The following is a 22868-nucleotide window of genomic DNA, read 5'->3' on the forward strand; positions in this document are numbered from 1 at the left end:
CTGCAAGCTCAGTGTTACTACAATTGCTACTGCGACTAACTGCCAGTTTTGTGGAACAGCAAATTATAGTCACTTTCTTGATGCCACATAAAAGCAGATACACACCATGGAAAACAATGCCAGGGTTTTGTTTTAGCCCAGCGAGGATGTTACTGAGCACCTACCCTATGCTCTTATGAAACCTGCCCTGCAGCTACTTCCACCAGTGCAGTCTGAGAGCACAGGGAAAAAACTGTGGGAATACACAGTGCTGGATGCTTGTGGCAGCTTTCCAGTACATAATAATGATTTTTTTAAGAGAACATGAGTTTTTTAAAGCTAAATGTTTGTTTACATTAGGCTTCAGGAAATGTTCAGCAAGGACAATATTTCATGCACACTAGTCTGCTCTTTTCCACCCTTCACACATGTAATTAAGATTCATTTATATGTATGTCCCTATCTCAAATGATACCTGGATTCACAACACCTAATTGAAGGCACTTTACTGGAATGGGAGGTGGCTAATTCATCCCTCCGTAGATTATACAGATAGGCTGACTAAACTCTCAGTTTAACCACGCTCAGGCTTTGCAAGACTGAGCTGCAAGTATGCAAGTTATATATATATATATTGCTGTAGGACATTGCTGGGCAAAAAGCTTATCATCTCATTTATTCCAATGTTAACGGGGCTAAACAGTCCTGAATCATCCTACCCACCAGTTACTGCAGAAATTATTCCAGGACTACTTGGGGCTCCCTTGAGACCTCTCTAACAGACTAGCACGTCTCCAACACATCCCAGCTACTCGTAATACTCGATTCACTGGAAAATCTTCACCACGTTGCCACCCCAGCCAAGCCCCGGGTCTGTCATTCTGGGAAGGTCAGCAACGCTCCTTTTCTAGTGGCCTTTGCCAAGCATGGTCCAGTTTCTGCCTGTTTGGGTAGCAAGGCCCATGAACTGCCATCTCTCCTACTTCACCTTTCAAAATGACTGAATTCAATCAGTTAAAAAGTGTAAATGGAGACGCATCTTAATCTGCCATGGGTTTAAAAGTGTTTCTTATTACACATTCCCTAGGAAATGCAGACTGCTAACTCACAGCCAAGGAACTTACTTCATGCTGTAGCACCTCTATTTTTAGGCTTCCTTTTTGGGACTCTTAGAAAAAAAAATTTTAAGACTTTAACACATACCTTTGCTTCTAGTAACTTGAACCCAGTGCAGGTCCTTTATCTGGCACACACCCAATTTAAGTTGCCACTTCTTTCAAGTGGAATATAATGCTCTGTATTGCAGTATTTGTTCCCTCTACTGGATAACTTGAGCCCACCATCCCTGATATCTTATCATCAGATGAAAGGATTAATCCAGCACAAAGAGGCTGTGAACATCTTTTGAACAAGTAAACCTTTAACAAACAAATTCCCAGGAGGTGGTATAGACAGGGATGGTTTACGAGACCCTGTAAACAGCAAAGAAACTCATAAATACAGTCCTTCAAAGTATTTCTGTCCCATGCTGGGATGACCCCTGTTCATACCAACAGAGAGACTGCCCATCTCCGTAAAGACACATGCTGCAGAATTTGCTCCGTTCACAAATAAAAGTGGGCCGGTCCTCCAAAGGAGAATGAATCCTTATCAATGCAGCTGCATAGGATAAAATCTACCTCACAACCTGCTTTGGTTATAGTGACAAGATGGTATTAATTGCAGTTCCAATAACCATCCACCTTACTTAAAATCTGAAGTAATCCACCTTAATTACCGTAACTCTAATAACTGCATGGGATCATAACTGTTAGAGGAGAAAAATAGTTGTTAACTTGTTGACTGCCAGATGCAGACTGTTGATAGGAGATATATCAGATATTAAAGCATTAAAACTGACCTCAGCCTGGCAGGAGAGGGCTGTGATTCATGCCCATGAGTCCTAGGCACAGTGGGAGTACAAACAAATAATTGAACAAAGATCAAAGCATTAGCTGTTTCAGTGGAGTAAGGCAGGAGATTAATCTCTCATTTACTCTCAGGTAAACCTCCTTCCTAACTTTCTCCCAGTTCAGCAGGAATTTCAGCAAATCCAACGTAGAAATTGCCACCTTGTTTACAACTCTACCATCCTGTTAAAATTATTGTTACAGTGGAGGATGAGAACTGGCCCACTATTCTGTTTAGTCAGAGCTTTCTACCTTTGAGTTGCTTCAAACTTTTCTCTGTGAAAAGTAAAGAACCTATCTGAAAAATCTGTACTAAAAAAAAAAACCTTGCATGGAAGCTATTTTCTTCACCCTTGAGCAAATAATTCACTTCCAATTATGTCCTTGTGGGATAACACCAGGTAATGGAAAGTCTATGACAAATAGAGTTCAAAGTAAGGCACATTGTGAAAGAGGCACACTCTAATTAAAAAGGCAATATGTAGAAGAAATGCGATCTTTGTGCTTGTACAACAGTCAGTGCAAAGAGTTGCCTGCATAATTTCCCCAAGAGCAACACAGGCTTTGGAGGCACCTAAGTACAGATTTGCAGCCAAGTTTCACAGAGCTGGAAATCAAAACCTATCATCAGTCTAGTCTCCATACAGCTGGCTGATAAAAGGAGTGAAATGGCTACGACGTTATTCAAACTCAGCCATCTAATGAAACGTATGAGTGGTAACTCTGATATATCACCCGTAAACAGCTTCCCAGACTCTTTCAAGGGGAATCACAGCAGTGTGCAAAGCAGGACCTTGCACCAGTCCTCACGCAGCTTGCATCACCCTGTAAATCTGCTGTCACAGGACTGAAAGGACAGAGGTGAGACAAATAGTCAGACTGGATCTTTCTGCCCTCGGAGTCTGAGGCCCAGCCTGCCTGCTTCCCTGCGGGCCAGGCAGGTGATGAAGTGGTTGGTGCTACTTGCTGTGCACGAAGATGACGTCTACCCTCAGATTTTGTATTTCTGCTGATCGTTGTCAGAGGCAGAAAGGATTCTTCGTCCCCAGCGGGGGCCTGATGTCATCTGAGGATGTTTTGTTTTGTTTACCTTCTTCTGAAAGGTCGGAGACTAAATATACAATATCCACAGCCATCTGCAGGCAACAAGCACCTGGCCGTAGAGGAAGAGGGTGGCTGCAATCTGGAAAGGAACCCACACGTAGGAGGGATGACCCTAGCCTCGTCAGCAGACCCTCACCTTCACAGAAAGGGTGCCTGAAGTGATGAGGAAACCGGGGAAGGGAAATGTGTGTGGTCCTTCCAGTGTTCTGTTTAGACCCATGAAGATTTTGTGACAGATAAAATAAAGATCATCTGATCTTTCGAACCGTTACAAAGACACAAGGAGCATTAGCCTCCACTCTTACATGTCCTGGAAGAAGTAAGCTGCAGTTGCTGTGATGTGAGGAAATTAAACAAAACATTCACCTGATACAGTCTGACAACCTTCATGCCATTAAACTCTCTTAGCATTCAAAACAGGATGGCTCCATCCAAAATGCCTGCTGGGAATAGCATGTGGCCCACGCTAACTTGTAAGCCACATCAGGACCATGCGACACCAAATATCATTTCTGCAACTTAGCAGGAGGGTCCATTGAGTTCCAGTGTCAGGAGCTCCTGGGCTTTGGCACTATTCTGTTCATCAGTACAGACATACTCAGTTAAGTCCAGAGGTCAAATGCAGAAGACTAAGCAGCTGTCCTAGTTTGGGAGGTCAGCACATCTCCTCAGGGCTCAAAGCATCTGGGACATGAAATCCCAGGTCCGCAGCAGCACAACAGACATGGGACCCAATGACCTGGAGATGTGTCAGGCCAAGAAAAGAGCTGGATCTGCTGCCTGTCTGCAGCAAAGGAAGCTGGGATAGCCCTGTGGGATGGTACCCAGACACGGGGCCGTGACACGTATTCAGCTCAGGGATGTTATCAGCTATGGGTTATACGAATGGACAGCCCTTTACAAACACTGAATACTGAAATGCTCCACAGGGAAAGAAGACAGCTGAAAAAATTCGCCTGGCCTCCCCTGAACTGTCCCTGCACGCATGTTCCAGCCATGCCTGTAACAAAAAAACTGATTTATACAGAGGTACCTGCCTCCAACAGACCATCTGTGCTGCACCATCTGCCCTCATGGAGCAGTACACATCCCCTTGACTTGTCGGAGCTACACAGAGCAGCGCTCAGCCTCCACCGAGAATGAAAAGAGACTGAACTCAGTCGGCCCAAGCTGAACACTCTTATCAGACTACTTTATTAGCACAGCGTAGAGCTGCTACTGCCCAGAAACAGGAAGGAAACATATTACCATATCTTTCCCTAATGCTCCTCCTTTCCCTTTAAACACAAAGAACAAAAAGGTCGTGTTAGAGAGTCCAGCAGGCTCATGTGATTGTAAAAGGATATTATGCTGGGCACCTCATCCGTCAAAGAGACCAGCAGGTTTTAAGGGAGAGATGGTGGGATAAAATAGTCTCCTGGGCCAAATTCAAGCCATAAATGTTGCTCCTTTTTATGTCAAAGGGAAATCTTTGACTTTTAATCTTTCCATATTTCAATTAAATGATGCAAATGACAGAGAGCTAAAATAGATGATAGATGCACAGCTAACCTCCCCCATGTTCCTGGGTTCCTAAGATTTCTCTCTTAAATACCATTACAACCACTCTGTAAAATTACAGTGGAACTTATTCTCAAGCCATGCTTGTATCAATCATTTGATTTAATGAGCTATCCAAAGACTGTTTCCCATCAGTGCTTTTCTCCAGTCATGGCTGTGCTAGAACCAACTGCAGAGATAAAAGATAACTTCCTATGTGGAAACTCTGATCCCCCATCCATTCCCATCTAGGCAAGGCTCTTGAGCCACATTTGTACGCAATTAATCATTATTGCATTTTTGCAAAAATGTGATGGTATAGTCTGATATTAAAACTCCTTTCCCCTCTCAATTTGACTGACTAAAAACAAAAGTCCGGTTTCTTATGGAATATGTTTTGCATTTATTTATTTTCTTGTTCTTCTATTGGTATTTATCAGGGTTGTTCCAGCAAGGAAGACCCTGATTGCACTATCAGGAAAACCAACAGAAGAAATAATCCTAGAGAAATAAGTCCACATCAGAGTTGAGTGGAGCAAGAGACACAGCTCTGCAAGCCGATCACCCACAGAGGGGACAAACTGCATCTCCCCACTTCCACAACAGCCAGAGATTTACAAGCACTCCAGCTCCCTTGAGACAGAAGCCTTCCAGCCAACCTAAATACAGGTATTTCCCTTCCCTGGGTGACAAGCTTACCAGGGCTGTGCTCCCATGTCCAGCTCCAACTCTGGAGAGCACAAACTCCTCCTAGAAATAATTAGTAATGGAAGTCTTGCCCTGAGACACCTTGACATAGAGTTGAATAGGTGGTCTTACACTGGCTTCTGCTACTGCTGGCACATGCACACAGATGGACACAAGCCATAAGGAAAGACGGACTGTCAGGAGGGGGATTAAAAGCTATCTGTGCAGCTAGTCCTGAACCTAGCTGCCTTCTACCTCCTTTTTCTATGCTCCAACTTTAACACTAATTGCAGCAAAGAGCTGCAAAAATGCTGCCGATAAATGTGGGTCTTAATGAAACAAAGCACTCACTATTATTTGATTAAGAATCATTTTCTTTTTACAAATATAGAGAAAATTCAAAACTGTTGTGCCCTTCTGCATTCATAGCATGGAAGTAACTGCTGTGGAGTTTGAATGGAATTAGCTGAGGTTTCTAACTGCCAGGCCAGCATGAGCCAGACCATGTCCTGGCCTCTTGGGAGGAATGTTTGGACACAGGAATTGCCCTTTTCCCTGCATGGACACAACCCGTCAGCTGGCCATATAACAGGCATCAAGAGATTGGGATTCAAGCACTGCACAGATGTCAGTCAAAAATTATGCAGAAAAGGCAAAAGATGATGTCTGAGTGATGAATTATGTGAAATGAATGTGCTACCCTTGTTCCAGTAGTCAGTAGGAAAAGCCATAATTACAAACAACACTAGTGGGAAGACTTGTTGGCTGTCACAGTTTACATGCCAAAGACATAATGAATGATACCTCTACCCTGGGACAGCACGACTCTCATATCCAGAGGTGGTCCTTCCAAAACAAGCTCATGACAGGCAGGTGACGTGCACAGGAAGCTTACATGGCTGAGCCTGCATCATTTCTGCAGATAACCAGAGCACATCCACTCCAGGCTACAGCGTTGTCCCCTCCACCACCTTCATCAGTCCCCACTTGTAAGCCAAATGCTGAAGGCAATAAACTGTTTAGAGACCAGTCCTATGTGTCTGCCTGCAAGAGAACTGAGGAGTATAGCAGAGCATATAACTCAGTGACCATAAAAAACAAAGTAAATTTGATTTTCATATTAGATTCAAATATTCCAGTGCCATACAAGCATTACCATCAAATCTGATTGAATGAAAGCAATCCTTTGTCAAGGAAAAAAACATTTCCTTTTGAAGTCTTCAAACAGCCTTGGTCCATAGTTGACAATTACCATCTGTTTCTCCTCAAAAATGAACCCAACCAAAATGTTTCCCAAGCAGCACAGTACATTAAGTTCATGGGCATGTTCAAGCCCAGCCACCAGGCCTTAGGGGTGCACTGGGCTCACACCACAAGCACTGCCAGCTCTTGGAGAAAACACAACGCAAGGGGAGATGGGGTTAGAGCTGGCACCCAGCCTGTCTGGGTGCTCCAAACTGAGTAGCTGGGTATCTGGTCAAAGCCCCGGGTGCGCTGCAGAGAGCTTTTGTCATGAGTTTAGAAGGTTTGGACACCAGATTTCTAGTGTGAGTCATTAATTGCTGCATCAGTACAGGCTTCACCTGGGTGACGTGCCGTCCCCACAGGGTGGAACTCCAGAGCATCCTACAGAGCTCAGCCGCGTGGTCCTCCCAGCACTGAGCTCCCTGGTCTGCTGGCACTGCTGCTCTAGGTCCACAAGCTACACTTCTCCTTGCAAATTAAGGAGGCCCAGGGCATTGGTCCAAGCACTAGCAAATGATCATTTGTACTCTTTAAATGTTCACATAGTCCTCGACAGAAACTTGGCCCATGTCAACTAGCACTCTCCCCAGTCATGGCTAGCCATAGCCTGGATCATTGCCCTCAGGCAGTTGGGATACGTGTGATTGCCCTGTTTTGAAGGAAGAACATCTGGCTAGATGCATGTCCTGCTGTGCCACTCACCCCCAAGACCAGAGAGGCTTTGGCATGTTTTATTTCCCAGCACAGGTGCAGCCCCTGTGCTCTGAGCAGTGCCCTTTCATCACCATTCATTAACACCTAACTCAAGAAGTTTTGGTAAGGAGTAAGACCCCCAGCGCACATGCTCATACCTTCCCATTTGCACAAGAGAGAGCAAGCCAGAGTCTGAGATGATTTAAATTGTCCTGAGAAATCTGGCTGGGAGTCCTGTGCTGTAGAGTGAAGCCAGCTGGAAAGTAAAGCTTTCCACTCCACGCTCTGCATACAGAGCCAAAAAATCACATGTGGGTAGCGTCACCAAAAACCAAACACCTTCTCCTGTCCTGCCTCAAGTTCTGTGTGAAAACAACCAACCGCCTTCACAGTTGGAAAACTCATGTTTCAAGGTAGACTTTTGTGCTTCAGGAAAAAATATCCCAAAGTGAAAGAGCAGTGTTAGCTTCTGGCACTGCTGAAGAGAAGGTCAAGGAAAGATCTACTGGCAAATAGTCAGAGGAGAAGCACAGCAAATCCTGGCCCTATGAACAACACACTACGTGGTTTTAGGCAAGTCACTAGATCAGCCTGGGGCAACTGCAAAATAAAGTTGAGTGTCACAGAGTAATAGGGCTGAAAATTACTTTGCAGGGTCATCTAGTCTACCCTTCTGGTCCCCATAGCAGGATCCAATCTAGCTTTGTTTTATAGACTCCCTGTGATGTAGACCCCACAATTACCATTCAGACTCTTCCAGAACTTCCCTCTTTTCACTACTGTAGTATTTGTTTGAATAAAGAACTCGAATTTCCTTCACTACAATTTACGCTCTTATCCTCTCCAGCAAGACGGTTAAGAATAGGCAGTCCCCCCCATCTCTGCCACAGCCTCTTATGTATCTGAAAACTACTAACCTACTCTCTTTCCAGACTTTTCTTTTTAGGCTAAACAACTTCAAATTAGGATTCATATTACAATTGTACCCAAAGACAAAAACAAGGCTGAGGTCTTCCCTAGAACCACACAAACGTAGTTTGAGTGTCCCTGCTCCAAAATGCCTATAATTGACACAGAAAGGAAAGGGAAAATGAAAGTAAAATGGTCAAAGAAAGAGATTATTCCTATTTTAAAGGTAGGAACTTGGTACAGATAGACATATGTTTAGTCTTTTCAGGAACTCCCATAGCTGCAAAGGAGTTTACAGAGGGCTTAGTACCTAACAAAATTATTGCATTTGAAAATGTGGTTATTCCTGCTTCTACTGAGCTGCTAGATAAACTATTTGAAATAGAACCTGAAGATGTATGAATGTTTGTGAAAGAGCTGGGAAACACAAACCAGATCCTTCAAGTCCCCCTCCAAAGCCCTAATCTCAAAACCATTCTTCCTCGTAGGGGAAGCAGTGACGATTAATGACATTTTTCAAAGCCCTCTGAAGCTCGTATTTTTTCTACAGGAGCTTGAGACAAAATGATCATTATTTGCTTGAAACATTTACATGCACCCTCCTTTGCAGGGCAAACCATAACAATGAATACAAGTTTAAAGGATTCTGCACATCAAACTTACTGTACATGCAAATTTTCTTCAGACAGAACCATTATTAATTGCCTGAATGGTCAAATTTAGGATTTTCTAAAAATGTCTTCTCAGTTTGTATGTTCATTCCTTATCATCCATATGCTTCACTGAGCAATCACTCACCATTTTAATTCATTCCTTTGACATTAGCGCACACATAAATTCCCTGCTTGTTGCAATTTTATGCTTTAGCAACATTTTGCATGCCCTGCACTGCCATAGTTTCAAATTTAAAATAACTCACACAGTAGAGGCGAGCATAGTTCCAGCATATCCACAGAATATCAGACAGCTTATGCCAATCTGGAGGACTACAATATTAGAAAATTAGCGACCCTGGATATATTGTAATAAATGCAAAGTTAATGCTAATGAACTAAAAATCCCCCAGGGAACAGAATGCCTCTAAATGAATGCAAACACTGCGTAGTTTGATTTTGTGTCAGGGTAGGAAGTTGCACGTGAGGATGGAGTTAGACAAACAATTTGATGAAAAAATCTGGTCCTAAAAGAACCTCAGGGGAAGCAATAAATCTTGAATTGTTCAGATACAAAACATACCCTCCAACTGGAAAATCTGTTTGGGGGCAGTTAGCCACAGATTGGGTTGATGACCTCAGTCTGTTCGTGCCCACTTAACTATGGCAGCAAACCATCACTCAGCACAGCAGCAGGGCAGGAGTCAGGTCAAATTGTACCTAAAGGATGGAGGAGCTGTAGTACATTGGGAACAGCAGCACTGGAAAAACACACAGAGGTGACAGTGGATAAAGGATATGCAGTGCAATGCTCTGACTGTGGCACGTTACTTGAAGACATAAAAGGGAGGAGTATTTTAGGGACAGGGCATGTTACCTCTCCTACGTGGCACGGGTGAGACTGAAACTGGAACATCATGTATAATTCAGGCAGTCCATTTGCTTTAACTTGAAAAAAGATGAAAGAAGAAGCAGAGATGAGGCAGTGGTGTGATTTAAGACCTGAAAAAAATGCTTTATGCTGGAAAATGGAAAGAGCATGATGTTTTGTGTATCAACATGGAGCATGTGAAAGATGACTTGACTTGATGTATTAAGAGAAAGAAACTACCAGCTTCCAGCGAACACTTCAGTCTAGCAGAGGGAGTCATAACAAGAACCACTAGCTGGACACATCCCAGGTTAGAGACATAGTGCAAGCCTTGAACAGTCAGGATCACTAATCTTTGCTATCACTGCCACAGGTGACTTGTCCTTCTTATGGGTTCTCCAAATCAGACCTGAACCCCAAGATGGGATGTGTTTATTGTACAGAGCTTAGTATAAAAGCAACTGGATAAGATGTAGTAACACATATTAGATCATGTTGGATGATCCCATGGTGCCTTCTGGCTTTTAAACTCTGTGAATGAACATATGACCTTTACAAAACACTGGCTGCACTGGAGAAGATACTTAAATGTATGTGTAATGAGTTTCCCATTATGCCAAAGCATGCATCTTCAACTCTGTTTTCTAGGAACACTTAACTTCATGTTTTTCCAAATATGGCCTATATTCCTCTACTATCAACTCCTACATTACTACTACTATTTATTTGCACACTAAGTTAGTATTTCCTGTGATCTCAGCACCACTAGATTCCTTTCTTTTCTGCCAAAATTGTCTGGTCCCCTCCCAGCTCTTCCCCACGTACTCATGCAGCCAACACTCTTCTTTCTCCTGTTTCCCCTAACTGGTGTCTCTCTTGCTGTCCCACCCTGCTGTCTCTCAGGAATCCCCCAAATTAGACATCACTTCTTAAATCCACTGTCTTGCTTTGGGCCAGGAGCCAAATTTCCCTCCAGGAGCCAGCTTTCTCCCAGTATACAAACACATGCCTCTTCCCTAGGTTTTAATCCTCTCTCTCTTCCCATCCCAGACCCTGCATTGCCAACACAGACAATTTAGGGCACTTTGCACCAGTTGTGCTGTATCCATGCCTATGTGTACAGTATTCGCTGAGGATGACTGTATGGTAAGGGGACTTAGCTCAAAACTCTTTAATTGTGGTTCAAACATAAATGCCTAATTTAAAACTAAACTGGGCCAAAGCTAAAGGCTGAGATTTTCAGCATGCACACAGAAAGGCCGGCCCACGTCTAATTGCTATAGATATCTTGTAAATGCTTGTAAGTATATTGCAGAGCAGTCTTGCACCAACACAAAGATTAACCAGGCAACCCTCAAGCGTGGCCTATCTTCACTCTCAGTGATTCTTTGATGACATCTTTCTATGTACACTTTCACTGCATTCCCTTTAAGACTGAGCCAAAACTGTCCCTATGCGAGGGACAATTCAAAGAATAAAAAGTTAGTTTCCTTTCCTTTACAATTTGAAAGTGGCAGGAGGCACAAGAGCTATATACACCATCTCAGCATTTGTCCCATTTTCCAACATCCTATATGCTACCTACTGTAAAGCCCCAAGCAACCCAATCTGCCCTCACAGCTGATCCAGCTTTGAGCAGGAGGTAGGACTAGAGCCCTTCAGAGCTCCCTCCCAGCCTGAATTACCCTATGCCCTGTGATCCAATGATCCTATTTCCTTGCCTACTTGTGATGGAGTTCTGCCTGGAGCCCATTGCAAAAATCATGGTTTATTTTACCTGGTTTGGCTCTGGGTATGTTACTGCTCTCAACACTAGATCACACACTTGGGGGAAAAAAAGTAAAAGAGAAAAAAGGCAGGCAGGTCCACCTGACCATAAATAGTATATTAAGCAGGCAATGGAGTCTTTTATGCATAAACCTCTCTTTTATGGATGTGTCCATAAAAGACTAGCTAATAAGACCCTTTAACATAAATAAAGGCATTTTGCACGTGTTTATTTCATGTTGATGCTCTTTTCTTACAGTCCTGACTCCTGAAGCCTTGTTACAACCTTTCTGCGCTTGCATTTGTCCCATGGAGACAATATGTAAGTTAGTACGTCTTACCCCGCCGCCTTTGAAAATCAGCACGCAGCCCCGCAGACGCCGAGCTCCTCTTTGTTTACTGCCTTGTTATTTTCATTCACTCTCGCTTGCACTTGCAAAGCGAATCGTTAATGGCAATCACATGTGCATAGGGCATCACACCCCAACACATGCCTGTCTGATTTATCACCCTCCACTTCCTGGCACTCAAGGCAGCCCAACATCTGGTTGTGTCTAGTGCCCCGTTTTGGCTTGAGGTTCCTTTTCTCCCACGGTGTCTGAAAGCACTGAGAACCAAAAATGACACAGGGAGCAAACTAGCCCACGCTGCGCTGGAGTAGGGCTTGAGTCTTGCCATAAAAGCAAGTGGGGAGCAACTTTCAGCAACGTGGATCGACGAAACACAGTCTGTTTAATTCCTATTTACAGTGTTATATGACCACACACACTCCTATGTCCTGCTGACACTCAAAATGTGGTTTGCAAACCACTCAGAAGTGGCTTGTTAAAGAAAACGCATTTTTATCCCCTTCACCTTTAACAATTTGAGGAGCTTCTCAGTCTGCTTTCACAGCACGCAGATGGCTTAAAAAATAGTAACTTACGTGATGGAGGGTTAGATCAGATTGCCCACTCTCACTGTCCAACTCAGGCATCCTAATTATCATGAAATCTAAATTCAAGATGACAATGAGCAGTTCAGAGAACTGCCAAAGGCTCAGAGCTTGGCTTGTAACACTGTCAACAGAGGAAAATAATCACTGATTCTATGCTGGAAACCTGTAACAGGCAGACCCCATAATTGCCAATCAATCAGAAGTGTGAAAAAAATCAACCCTTCATAAACATCACCAAGCTGATAAATCTTGAGGGTCTGTCTATAGGCAATGAACAAAGTGTGGACTTAAGAGAGACCTGTCTGTGAACTTTTAGAAGTATTCTGTGCAAAAAAAACAAATATCCCAGTACACTTCTACTTCTTCTACTCTGTTCCATTATGCAATTACCACGGGATTTTATATGCCTTGATAAAGGTGCTGGTGTGACATAGTGGGTCCTGGTACACAGGGCCATTTCAGGACTGTTACGTACACAATGTCAGAAGAAAAGCAATATCACCACTAGTCTGAAGACCTGAAATAGCCTCTCAAGGCATTTGACAGACAATGCTGAGAGCTCCAGTACAACGAATGATAGCCTGGGAAGAGCAGGCCAGTGGCTACGGTTACCATTAACACACCTGAACTCCAAAGAGAAACCACTCTTCTGATGAAATGTTTCCCACTGAGGAATCCTTTCTAGCTCAGGGTGGGTTATTCTTCATTTCACATTTTGGTTTTGCATGCTTTTCCAGACTGTCTTCCTGACCCAAGAGAGACACTTAAGAACAAGCTCTAAGTCTGCAAAAAAGAATTGCAAAGAGATGTGACGTATAAAATAAGCTGAAAACCAGTCTCGAGACATGTTAACAGGAGTCCAAATTACAGAATCACAGAATGGTTTGGGTTGGAAGGGACCTTCAAAGATCATCCAGTCAAAGACCCCTGCCATGGGCAGGGACATCTTTCACCAGATCAGGTTGCTCAGAGCCCTGTCCAACCTGACCTTGAATGCTTCCAGGGATGGGGCATCCACAACTTCTCTGGGCAGTGTGTTCCAGTGTTTCACCACCCTCATCATAGAAAATGTCTTCCTTATATCTAAACTAAACCTACCCTCTTTCAGTTTAAAACTGTTGCCACTTGTCACTACAGGCTCTAGTAAAAAGTCTGTCCCCATCTTTCTTACAAGCCCCCTTTAAGTATTGAAAGGCCACAATAAGGTCTCCCCAGAGTCTTCTCTTCTCCAGGCTGAACAACCCCAACTCTCTCAGCCTTTCTTCATAGGAAAGGTGTTCCATTTTTGTGGCCTCCTCTGGACCCGCTCCAAGGGGTCCATGCCTTTCCTGTGCTGGGGACCCCAGAGCTGGGCACAGTACTCCAGGTGGGGTCTCAAGAGAGTGGAGTAGAGGGGGAGAATCACCTCCCTCAATTGCTGGCAGTACTTGCTATGCAGCCCAGGATACGGTTGGCTTTCTGGGCTGCAAGCACACATTGCTGGCTCATGTCCAATTTTTCATCCCCCAGTATCCTCCAGTCCTTCTCCACAGGGCTGCTCTCAACCCATTCATGCCCCAGCCTGTACTGATACTGGGGATTGCCCAGGTGCAGGACCTTGCACTTGGCCTTGTTGAACTTCATGAGATTCGCATGGGCCCAGTCCTCAAGGCTGTCAAGGTCCCTCTGGATGGAATCCCTTCTCTCAAGCGTATCAACAGCACCACTCAGCTTGGTGTCATCTGCAAACTTGCTGCCACAAATGAGGCACAACATCAAACGTGGCTGGGGTGGGACAATGTGGTGACCAATGGATTTTAGCATCAAGAAATGCTTCTGCTAATCAGCTTTTATATCATTCAAGATACCAAATATTAGCTCCAATAACAGAAGGAAGAGAAACTTTGGTTGAGACTAAGCATACAGGCAGAGACAATCACCTTCCCAAGGCAATTCAGCTGATCCTACAACAGGTGTCCTGGATTCTTGGACTGACCTATTCTTTGAAGGCATCCACCTCTCTCCATCACCTGGAAAAGCAAGATTTCACCAAACTGCTAAGGCAAATTAAGAGTCTACTGTTGCCAAGAAGGGGAGGATTTAGTTTCTCTCCCTTCTTCCCTGCTTTTCTTTCCTTCTGACACTGATTCTCCTTCTTTCCCTACTTCTAGCTATCCTCATACCCACACCCTTCAACTTGATCTCTCCCCTCTTGCCCAGTCAAAAGTGAGATGATTTCACTTACAAATCCAGTCAGTCACTTTTTTGCTTTTTTAGTTTTCTGCCATTTCAGTGAATTGAATGACCTGATTTATCAAACAATCGGCAGGAGCAAGTCACCAGGTTTGCCCAGCTTTGGTGGTAAGGAGTGTATAATTCAGCTCAAGTCATGTCATGAACCGTATGTGTAAGCATCCTTGTACAGAGTTACTCATCTGCTCACAGAAAAAAGTTAATGAGTCAAAAATCTAAACAACAGACTTTCCTTTCTCCTGCTCCACACCATAAATTAGATATTAATAACACTCATGAAAAGACTGTTTTGAAGACAAACCCACGGCTCATGAAGCACTAAGCCTCAAGCACAAAAGAACCTTTGTCCAAACAAAGTCAGACACACGTGAACAGCAATAAAAGTCACCTATGTGCAAGTATTAACATCTGGACTTAAAAACAACCCTGGTGGATGCACAAGGGGAAGGAGACCTTTTAAAATAATTTAAAATGTGTATCTAAGTATTTTGTACCTTTTCTTACAATTGTAAGTGTGCTGTAGTTGCTACATCTATGCTTATAAATAAGACAGATCAAGGCTCATTCTCTGACCCTCAGGGCAATATGCACAGCACAGCTTGTGTCCATATGGCTAAACTTTCTCCCTCGCACCCTCCCACATAGTGTGGCTTCATTCATACTGCTTACTGGGAAGAGTCACTGGCCCATGCTAGCTCCCAAACCATGGCTGGACGAAGGCTAGTTAGCAAGGGACAAAGCCAAGGCAAAGAGCACAGGAACAATGAAACAGTTTGGATGATGCAGGACAGTGCTTGAGCTCACCCCACACCTTGGACCTGTGCAGTTTATGGATGCAGCCAGTGAGAGTAGTCAGAGGCACTGACATAAAGTTGTGTCTCTGTATATTTAATATAAATAGAGTTTGATCAGAGGTGAGCTAAAGTCAGAATCTGCAATGCAAACACCATAGAAAGAAAATTAATTTTTGCCTTCCTCCCAGCTAACGCAGTCACATTATAAAACTGTCCTAACAGCATATTCCTACTTAGCCCCTATTTATATGCAGCATTATATATTCTTCCTGGCTGGATCTCACTTATTATTGTTGATAAGTAATCTGACTCCTATGCTTTAATCTACAAAAGTGTCATCGTAAACCAGGATTTACCAATTCCACAAATAAAATCTATTTCCAGGCAAGGCTGGCTTCCTACTGTGCAGCTATTCAGAAAGGTGTGGGAACACCAACACTCGTTCTACACAGTATTCCCCTGTCCTGGGAAAGGTGTTTTGGAGAGGGAAGACTTCATGTGCATCTAGCACAAAAGTCAAAATGAAATATTCTGAAAGATGCACTGTTTGGCTTGCAGCATTAGAATCAAATGCCATGTGGTCTTGAGAAACAGAGCTCTGCTGCTTCTCAGAAAACGAGGAAAGAAAAATGAGCAGTAGCCTTCAGTGAGACCACTGTGTGTTCTAGCATTTCATTTATGGTTTGCCTTCACCAGAGAATTAATTTGCTGTTAATCTGAACCCTCCCTATTCAGAGGCTCCACATCAGCAGTGTCTTGGAAAGAACAGTGTCTCTCAGGACCTTCTCATAATCAAACTACAGAAACATGGTGTGCTATTAGGGCAGGAACTAAACTAGCTGGAAAAGTGTTTAGACTGTAGTTATCAATGATTCATTTTTCACAGCGAAAGGATATATCAAGTGGGGTTTTGCAGAGGTCAGTCCTAGATCCGGTTCTAATGAAAATATTTTCATTTTCCGGGACACAGAGTACCTGGATGATGACCAGGATGCTGGAATATATATAATGCTTATTACATTTGCAGATGATACCAAGCTAGGAAGGACTGCAATAAAGGAAGAGAGAGAGAATTCAACATGATCTTGAGACGCTGGAGGTACAGACAAGTGCAAGATACCAAATTCAGCCAGGAACAATCCACTAGGCAAATTCAGGATGAAAATCAGCTTTCCAGACAGCAGTCCTGCAGATCACAAGGGTGAACATCAACCAGTGATGTCAAGTGGCTGATGGGCCTCATGCCAGAAGATCTAAACCCTTTCCTTTTGATGAACAGTAGTAAGATCTCAGTTAGAATACTGTGCCTGGTCTGGGGCTCTTGGTTGCAAGTGAAACATGGACTTCCAGGAGAGAGTCCGGAGGAAAGAAAAAGAACAAGCAGTAATTTAGGCAATACTGATACTGTCACCATAAACAGCAGAAGACTGAGAGGAAACCTGGGAGACGTGAAAACAGGCTTCAAAAATATAAAGGTTGCTAGACAGCAGAAAGAAATAATCTGTTTTCTATGCTCATTTGGACATATGAGAAGTAAGGGGCTCAGAGAAATTGCAACAGGAAAATTTTGGTTAGTCACCAGGAAAACATTTCTAATGGAAAGGAAAGCATGAAAGTGCATTGCCAGAAGAGTCTCCTCTGACCAAATATCTGTCAGGAACGGTCAGTGTCCATCCTGCTTGGTGACCGGAGGGTGGACTAATGAGCTCTTGAAAGGAGCTTACAGTTGCATGACTCAAGAGTGAAGCAGTTACTTCTCCATGTGTACAAGAAGATCCTGACAAAGCCAGCCTGTGTGAGCAACTTTAAATTGACTGCTAGCCATGGACAGTACTATGACAAATCATTCTTGGTTTTCCAGTTGCTTTCCCCAAATCTCCAGAGCCTTCCAGACTTAATCCAGCCTAATTCAGTCCCCGTCATCTGCTCACTCATCAATCCCCCTTACCTGAATATGACAACTCTGTTTTCCAAAGTGGCAGTGATAACGTCTATATTAAGTCACCAAGGCATCATGTTGACAGCTGACCAGGAACACTTTTTAACTTTGTAAGGATGGCATAAAAGCATATAGGTTAGGGAAGCAGGTAGAAAACTCATATCTGACCAGACGGAGCTAATTAAAAAGGTGAACCTTTAGATCACCTATGCAGGTCGGCTGCACAAGCCAAAGATCCAGCGAGCAAAGGACTGGAAGAAGCCATTTGGGTGTTCAAGTCCTTACAGACATGACAAACTGTGTACTAGAAATGTAGTCCAAATGGATTTCCTTCACACTCCCCCATGCAGCCAACCGTTACCAGCAAAGAGAAAATGTTTGAAACCTACAACATACCAGAAAAAAAAGTGAGAAAGACCAGAAGCACTCTCCAAGTTTTACTGGGGATTTCAGGGGTGCACAAGTTCAGAGGATTGTAGGAAATGTCTTCTCATGCCCCGAAACACACCTCAGCAGAATCAGACCTCCCAGCCCCTGAACAGGAGGAAGGCAAAGCACCCAAGAGTCACCTCTGCATTATTACAAGTCCTGTCCCCTTTCTTCCATAAATTATCTAAGACTCTGATTTGAAACAGAAAACTTCCCATTAGCATCTCTTACTTGTGTGACAGTTAAGTGTTTGATTACTATTTTCAAGCAGTATAAAAGGCACCAGTCAGCAAGCTGACAGGTTTCATCCTTGAAGGAAGAAGGTATTTCTATTTACCTTTTGCACTTCTGCCTTGGAACAACAAACTCTCATTTCTTGTAACAGGATTAAATGACCCACCACCCACCTCCACATCTTCACTCTGTGTCTTTGGAGCTGCTCAACCTGTATTTTTTTTCCTTTTTTCTTGCTTTTTGTTTTCATTTACGCATTTACTGAGGGATGTATCCTGCCTTGTCTCACCCCTGCCCAAAGCCCATCCAATGCAGTTTATAAAGCAGAGTGTGATTTGGATGGGAGCTTCCACAATGCGACGTTTGTAAATCATCATCTAAGTGTTGCAGAGTGCCAAGGCCTGAAATAACCAAGCATTCAGCAAGTGACCAGCAGTGACCTGATTCTGGCAGTCAGCAGTGTTGTTCTAGCAGTAGATGTTGCTTGACACCTAACCCAAATAAATGCATCATCCTGGCAAAGGAAAGAGAAAAAGAAAAGATGCAGACAAGGTAGCCTCTCTCTGCAGTCACTACAACAGCCGGAGGAGAGCACCAGAGTTGTGACCACTGGCATGAAGGATTTTGCTTGTGTGACCACATCAGCCGTAGCAAAGAAAAGACCATAAGGTTGGTCCCAGCTGTACAGGGGAAGGAAAACCTTGGAGCAGCAGCTGGGGCTCTGCTTGCTTTTTCTTTGCACTCATTTTATTTCTCACCCTGGGTGTACCACTTAAGGCAGGATTCATGACACAGCAATCAGGCACATGAATTTCACTTCAGAGGGAAGGTAAGTGCTTTATGCTAACAAAATGAGTCACAAAAAAAAAAAAAAATACTGATTTCCTGCCTAGGCACCTCACTAAATTTCTTCACACCTAGACTTACTTTGACATCTAAGGTTGGCATCCGCTGCGCATGCCCGGGAATGCCACGAGTTTGGCTAACCGCCCCGAAGGACCCATCTCCTGCAGCGGTCTCTGGCCGCACCGACAGCACCAGCTTCGGCACAAAGCCCAGCAGTCACAGCCACTCTCCATCAAAAAAGAGCATGCAATGGCCACCTTCTGCAGCCTTGTCAGTGGAGCTCAGGAAACAAGAGATGTACTTTCAAACCCAAGCTCAGCCTCAGGAGGGCTTAATAAAAAATTTCCATGTCCTGAAGGGACCAGAGAGCCTCGCTGAAGGAGTTGCCTTCTCCTTCTGGGGAAGCTCAGCAGCTGCACAGCCCTGAGCCCAAAAAGCCATACGGCAGAGCCTTGTTGTGAAGCTTTACCACCACATGGGTGGATCTGACTTTTGCAACCCGGGTGAGGAAGGGCTGTGCCCCTTACAGCAGCCCTGATGGTCCATGCTGCTGCTCTTCTCTCAGGAGCAACAGCAACAAAAGCCTGGCCAGCCCAGCTGTCCAGGGAAAGAAGCCCACAATCATTTTGTTGCTTCAGCCATCAGCCACACAAGGCGAACACCCACTGGGTGCCTCAAGCAGGCCCTGGTCATGGAGGCAGAAAAAATGCTGGCAGCACAGCATTTGGCTCCTGCAAGCCTTTGAGCTGGGAATGGGAGAACTGGTGTCTAGTCCTTGTTCCTGGCTGATGCACACAAGCACCTAAGTGTTCATGCAGATCATGCTTTACATCCCTCCTGGCCTCACTTCTCCATACAGGCAGGGTAAAAGCATTTCCCAACACCCTGTGGGGTACCGAAGGCTAACGCAAAGCTTTTGAGTGACCGTAAGTGGGACCCGTAAGTCACTCTCATAGACAGGTACAGCCTTTTCCATTACAGGCACTGCAAGGGGAAACGAGTAAAAACACATCCACGTTCCCTTGGACCTCAAAAAGAACCAAATCTCGATCCAGCCTCTGTAGTGAAGGTTGCAAACTGGAGGATTCTTCAGAGCAAGAGTCAAAAAGCATCCTGAGAAAAGAGGAGCTACAGCTCCTGCTGCCCTGTCACGCTGTCAGGACTGTCTCATTCTTTCACGGGCCCCCACTACAGTGGTTTTATGGTTTTCTTGCTTTCCTTTCTGCTCTCTTCCATGGTCCCCCAGAGTTTCAATCAAAGTTGCATTTCCCTGCTTCTCGTTCTCCCCAGCCCCTTGCATTTCTGGAAGGAAAACAAGGACAGATGGAGCTGGCTGGCTGTAAAAAGCTGTTCTCACAACGAAAGCAGCGCTTTCCAATAAAACTTAAGCAGTCTGTGCTTCGCTTCCCTGCTTTAGGGCACATCTGCAGAGATACAGCAGCCTCAGATCAGTGACATAAATAATAAAGAATCATTCTTAATAATCAAGCAACTTCAGCCTTGCCAAAAAGGTAGCTGATACACCCATTCCAGCTATTGCACACTTATAAATATGTTGATCTCTGGAGCCTGCCTCCCCCCAGAGCTGGTGACTGAACCAGTCCCAGGTTTGATTTTTCTCTTAGTTGACTTGTTTATTGCCAAATTCCAAAATAAAATTTAAAAAAAATGCACTTTTCAAATGTGATTTATGAAGTGCCTCTAAGTAAGTGCGTGCATGCACGCATAAAAACGCACAGGGCTGTGGTTCCAGCTGCACGGGAAAAGCGGCAACAGGAACTCTCACTGCATAATAAACACTACCTGAGCAAGCCCTTTTCTTTGTCTGCAAAGGCTTGGGGCCAGATATTCGGCAGGAGGCATAACTGCATCACTTCATTAGCTTCCTCTGTGTTGTGAAATGATGCTTTTTTTGTTTCATTTTGAAAAACTTCTCTTAAACAGACACACACACACGCACACAAAAGGCAACTATCGGCCCTTGGTCAGTTCAAACGAGGCCATCCCTGCATGTCCAAATAGTTTAACAGCCTTTAAGCCTTTACAAGCATCTCTTCCCGTCATCAAAGAGGAAGGCTGCTTAATTTTCATTTTAAAGGGCAGAAGAAAAGCATATTAATCTTGAACCCATCTTTGGTTAACAAGAGCGCTGTGTACTTTGTCCCAAAGCAGCAGTCGTCGTCCAAGATGCTGTCACAGCTATTTGCAGAGCAGAGCCTCTTGCATCACTCTTGTAAACTCAGTATGTAAGTCGCTGAGAAGCAAAACAGGGTTTTCAGCAAGAACAGAGGTCATTTGCTGTAACTGGCAAGCTCTGAGTGGCTGAATGTGAGCAAAGCATTTTGAGCCCCAAGACACGCTCCATGGTAAAGCCCGGTCCAATAAAGGTGGTGTGCACAGGGTGACGGGGACTGCAGCCCCCGCTCAGCTCTGTAAAGGAGCTCAAAATTGCATCTCCGGACGACGATGCTCTGAGCTTTACTCCGACTCCTGCTCTCCTCCCCAGGACTGTGGAAGTTCAGATATTTTTAGCTGTTTGCCATGAGTAAAGGTATGTCTTTTCCTAAGTTACCTCATTTATAAGGGCAGCTCCGCCAAGACAAACAGGTCCTAAGTGTGATTACACCAACTCCAGCCAGAGGAGAGAGCTCGCACCACATTAATGTGCATGCTCGAATCATAAGTACCTGGAATTATTAGTATTTATGGTGCATGAAATTACATTCCTGACTTCCTCACCTGGCCACACAGATAGGAGGGGGAGGGAATTTCAGATCCTTCCTGCCCTTACACAGCTGAGCATCTCTGAAAGCAAGTGAGCAGCCCTGAAAGCCCCAAGATGAGCGTGGGGTCATCATGGGGTGCTCCCTGAACAGGGGCCTTTTCAGGAATACATGCCAAAAGGAAAGCCAGCAGCCAACAGCAACTCAATTTCTCGCCTGGGGAAATCTGTTCTGCCCCAGGCTTTCTTTGTTAATCACACGCTCACCTCCATATGCCTTTACTTTCATCCCGTCAGAGCCATCCAATAAGCAGACAGCAATTAACACCCTCCCAAGCAAAGGGACCAAGGACTCGATGAATAACCCCTATATAAAACTATTGTGCCTCAAACACCAACTAATTAACTCTCAAAAATACCACCTATGTTGTAAAACCAGCATAGCATTTACCTTTCACAAGTGAGAAAGTTAAACCATGGAAGTTAATTGACTTGCCCAAGGCCACCAAGGTAAACCAGTGTCAGAGCAAACTAAAGACAGCAAAGCTGCTTCCTTGCCCTGCCCCACAACTGCCTATGTGATCCCAGGCCTGAAGGACCTATATGCTGGGGGAAGAGGGCTTCTCTGCTTCACAGGGCTTTCAACAAACCCATTCAAGGTGTTCAGACACAATTTTACCTGCAGATACCACATAAGCACTGATGGTAACTACTTGGAGGTCTGGGCTTAGGCACTTCAGCCATGCCAGGCAGGGAAATGTAGATATTAAAAACTCTATCTATCTAACACTTTACTATCTATCTATCTATCTAAAAAAAATTTAGCAGAGCCCTAGAAACATAAGAAAAGCTAGTTCAGTGCATGGACAGAACTTTTCTCTTGTTATCCACCACTAGCAAATATATATTGAATGGAGGTGCCTGATCCGTAGGAAATTAGTACACAAACAGGCTTAAGATGGGAAAATACAGATATGCAGCCCCCTGAAGTCCTGCTTTATCCATTTTTGATGCTGCCTCAGAATTACCAGGCAGCCCTCTGCCACAACCTCAGAGCTGCTCTGCGCTGCACTGTGAGCACTTGCTGGCTTTTCATTAACATAAATTGTAATATAGGTGATTACGGGCACAGAGACAATTACATCCATCCCCTCCAAGGGACGTGCATTCGTTGCGGTGTGCCTTGTGCACAGCATTTATCATCCTCTCAGCAGCAACAAACTCAGGACCAACTACAACAACAACAACAACAACAAGGCTTAATCCCTTTCCAGGCATTCTTGTCTGCAAAATCCTCCTTATGGAAGACAGATGTGAACCTGCCAGTCCAGTCAGACAC

The 22868-nt window shown here is 44.3% G+C and overlaps 1 protein-coding gene across 13 annotated transcripts in view; it reads right to left on the reverse strand.

Moving 5' to 3' along the window:
• EVA1A (eva-1 homolog A, regulator of programmed cell death) overlaps positions 1-22868 on the reverse strand; it is a 213428-nt gene that overhangs the window by 25382 nt on the left and 165178 nt on the right. The window contains exon 1 of one of the 13 annotated variants that reach the window (XM_072858382.1): positions 12957-13008. The exons of 11 other annotated variants lie outside the window; for them this stretch is intronic. The gene's annotated coding sequence lies outside the window, so the exon portion shown is untranslated. Of the gene's footprint in view, positions 1-9635; positions 9660-12956; positions 13009-22868 lie in introns of those variants that run through there. One more of the 13 variants, XM_072858383.1, reaches the window with a different exon arrangement.

Source organism: Ciconia boyciana, chromosome 3, assembly GCF_034638445.1.
Source record: "Ciconia boyciana chromosome 3, ASM3463844v1, whole genome shotgun sequence".
Classification (NCBI taxonomy): domain Eukaryota; kingdom Metazoa; phylum Chordata; class Aves; order Ciconiiformes; family Ciconiidae; genus Ciconia; species Ciconia boyciana.